The following is a 3,757-nucleotide window of genomic DNA, read 5'->3' as shown; positions in this document are numbered from 1 at the left end:
ACAGAGACGGTTGCGAGGAGATTTGATCGAGGTGATCAAAATCATGAAGGGTCCAGACAGACTGGATGGAGAGAAACTGTTCCCATTGGCGGAAGGGTCAAGAACTAGAGGACATAGCTTTAAGGTGATTGGCAAAAGAACCAAAAGTGACGTGAGGAACAGCTTTTTAACACAGCGAGTGGTTGTGATCTGGAATGCACTGCCCGAGGGGGTGGTGGAGGCAGATTCAATCATGGCCTTCAAAAGGGAATTGGATAAGTACTTGGAAGGAAAAAAATGCAGGGTTACAAGAAAAGGAACGAGCTGGATTGATCTCGCACAGACGAGGCACAGATTCGATGGGCCGAATGGCCCCATTTCGTGCTGTAACCTTTCTCTGACGGTGTGATGGAAATGGGAGAAGAGTGAAAATGAGTCAAAATACAACCGGAATAACAACTATCAGGAGTGGGGTTTGAACCCACGCTGGTAAAACCCATTGAATCTTACGTTGAAACTCTTAATCACTCGGTCATCCTGCGTTTTGAATTTGTGTGTAATGTGCCGGAGTGTCATTTATTTAATCTCTTCGTCAGTCAAGGTCCAGAATGAAATGATGTCGGGAGTGGAGAAAGAGACTTTGAAAAGCGTTGAAGAATTGACACACGCACCCACACGGACAGGTTGAAATACAGAGATGAAAGCTTTGAGAAAGAAAGCTCTGAACCGTAGTCGGCAGGATCTCCAATATTTGATGTTAAAAATACACTGAAAGTCGAACTCGGACCATCCCACTTTGCACAATTTAATTTCACTGATATTCCAGCGATTTTAAAACCTGCTCTCTGCCTCACTCTTCACCTCGATTTCAGAACACGAATAATGTGCAAGTTATGAATACACAGAATCGAGCTGTGAGCAGACCCGGGTGAATTCAGCCGCTCGAAACAGAGAGGGGGAGAGAGAGAGAGAGAGAAACAAACAGAAATAAATGTATTTCCAATATTTGATGTGGAAAATACCTTGAAAGACTAACTCGGATCATCCCAGTTTGGACAAATTAATTTCACTGATATTCCAGCGATTTTAAACTCTATTTAGGTCTCTCTCTCCGCCCCCCCCCCCCCCCCCCCGCTCCGCCCCGCTCCATTGTCTCCATCTGTGTCTATCTCTCCATCTGTCCATCTCTCTCTCTCTATCTGTCTCTCTCTCTCTCTCTCTTTTTCTACCTCTCTCTCTCTTTGACTCTTTCCACAATAGCCCGTTAAATAAACTGTGATGAAATTATTAGTTCAGGCGGAACAGTCGAAATCCATTATTCCTCAATCAGTCGATTGTCGCAATCAGTTGCAGAAACCTGTTGATCTGACTTCACCCGCTGAAGAACATTATCATCCGCGTTTGGCTTATGAGGTGCGGTGGCCAAGTGGAAAGGCGTCGGTCTCGTAAACCGAAGAGCGCGGGTTCGATCCCCGTCCGTACCTGCTTCAGGCTATAAATTTTAACGAAATGACCGAATTGATGACAGTTTGTTCAACTTTCCACGGGCCACTGTTGAAAGAAGACTCACCGTTCAAATTTCCATCTCTCTGTTAGTTCAGATCCAGAATAAGATGATGTGGGGTGCGAGATACACTCAGAAAGAGAGAGAGATTCACTGGGACAGAAAGAGACTCTCTCGGTCTGTCTGAGTCTGTTTCAGTCTCTCTCCCTCCATCTGTCCAATACCCGCAGATTTGACAATCACAGGGTCAAAGAAGGAAACAGATTGGAACACATTGAGCCTGTGTCCTGTTTCAAAACCGACTCCCAGGAAAACGGCTCCGGTTGAATCGTGAAATGGTCAAAGTTTTTCTGGCGACTTTGACCTCCTCCCGGAGATGGCGAGACACGGGAACGTGGGGCGATTAAAAGGCTTCGGAAAAATCATTTCCAATTGGATATTCTCCATCGTGGTGAGATATCCCCCCTCAGCCAGGGATTCAGCTCCCCGACGGGGAGGAAGCATTTTTAAGACGCCAATTACAAATTTTACTTCTTTGCCTCGCTTCTTCTTCAAAAACGACAGAGAAAAATAGAACAGAAAAAGAATGAAACAGGTGATTGTCACTTTCAGAATATTATTGAGCGGAGACTGTTTGGGGACTGAATTCTTGGGGCCCGTCTGTTGCAGAGCACAAATGTGTTCCGATCTGTTTCCTTCTTTGACCCTGTGATTCTCAGATCTGCGGGTATTAGAGAGAGGGAGGGGAGAGACAAAGAGACAGAGAGAGAGCGACAGAGAGACAGAGACAGAGAGAGACACACACAAAGACTGATCGTGAGACACACATTGAAACTTAGAGGGAGAGAGAGAGAGATTTAACGAGTATGCCTCTTTGTGTAATGTGCCTGAGTGTATGTGTACATATAAATGCCGGTGTGTGTAATGTGCCTGTGTGTATGTTTAGTGCTGATGTTCCTTTGAGAGTGAGGTGCGAGCTTGAGGAAGCTTCCCACTCTCCCCTTGTGCGCAAAGCTTTCCAATAAACTTGAACTTTCGTCTGGTTTTGCTCCAAAAATTCGAGTATAAAAATGTTTATATTTGTATGTATGCCTGCGTGTGTAATGTGCCTGTGCGTATGTGTATATATATATATATATATATATATATGCCTGCGTGTGTAATGTGTCGAAATGTGTGTGTGTGTGTGTGTGTCTCACTTTTTCTAAGCTTCTCTGAGTGGTTCTCTCTTTCTCTGTCTTTCTCTCTCTGTCACTCCCTCCCGCTCTCCCCACATCACGTTATTCTGGACCTTGACGAACAGAGAGATGGAAATGTGAAAGGTCAGTCTTCTTTCAACAGTGGCCCGTGGAAACCAGGGTTCAATTTCCCCACCGGGAGGTTACATTTTTATTGCCTTTAAAAGCTTCACTTTCATTCCTCTTGCAATATATCTCCAAGTGGAGGTTTACCAGAAAGATCCCACATACAACAATGAAATGGATGGTCAGTTAATCTGCGTTTTGGTTTTGTTAGTTGAGGGAGGAAGGATAATTTCCTTAATAATGGATTCTAGCATTTTCATTTTAGACACACACATACACAGCCATGTACACACGCAGACACTGATACATCGACAGATACTAACACACACACACACACACACACACACACACACAGGTACACTCACTGACAGACAGACACACGTGTAGATTGAACCGCAGAGACGAAAGGTCATCAAATAAATGGTTAGAATAGATTCACTGAAATTTGAAGCATGTTTAACGCCATCTGTGGTGAGTGTCCTTTACTGACCCACACCAGTTCTTCGTTGGTGTACTGGTGAGTATCACCGCTTATCACGCAAGTGACCGGGGGTTCAATTCTCTAACGGGGAGGTTGCACTTTCGCTGCCTTTAAAAGTTTCACGTTCATTTCTCTTGCAATTTATCTCAAACATTGGATGCGTGAAAAAACACTGAGAAACGAACTCGGACAATCCCACTTTCCACAATATAATTTCACTGATATTCCAGTGATTTTAAATCTTCCTCTCTGCGTCACCTTGATAACAGAACCACAATAATGAGCAAGAAATGAAATAAACAGTCGCGTTGTTTTATTTTATTCGTTCATGGGATGTGGGCGTCGCTGGAGAGACCAGCATTTATTGCCCATCCTTAATTGCCCTTGAGAAGGTGTTGGTGAGCCGCCTTCTTGAACCGCTGCAGTCCGTGTGGTGAAGGTTCTCCCACAGTGCTGTTAGGAAGGGAGTTCCAGGATTTTGACCCAGCT

General features: G+C 44.5%; 1 non-coding gene across 1 annotated transcript; it reads left to right on the top strand.

The window, feature by feature from the left end:
- Positions 1 to 1,391: 1,391 nt before the first annotated feature.
- Positions 1,392 to 1,463, top strand: trnat-cgu (transfer RNA threonine (anticodon CGU)). The gene has a single exon. It is a non-coding gene; the product is annotated as a tRNA-Thr (tRNA).
- The last annotated feature ends 2,294 nt before the right edge of the window (positions 1,464 to 3,757 follow it).

The sequence above is a fragment of the Heptranchias perlo genome, unplaced genomic scaffold, assembly GCF_035084215.1.
Source record: "Heptranchias perlo isolate sHepPer1 unplaced genomic scaffold, sHepPer1.hap1 HAP1_SCAFFOLD_56, whole genome shotgun sequence".
Classification (NCBI taxonomy): Eukaryota; Metazoa; Chordata; class Chondrichthyes; order Hexanchiformes; family Hexanchidae; genus Heptranchias; species Heptranchias perlo.
The sequence above is the reverse complement of the archived record's forward strand: the minus strand, read 5'-3'. Positions and strand labels throughout refer to the sequence as shown.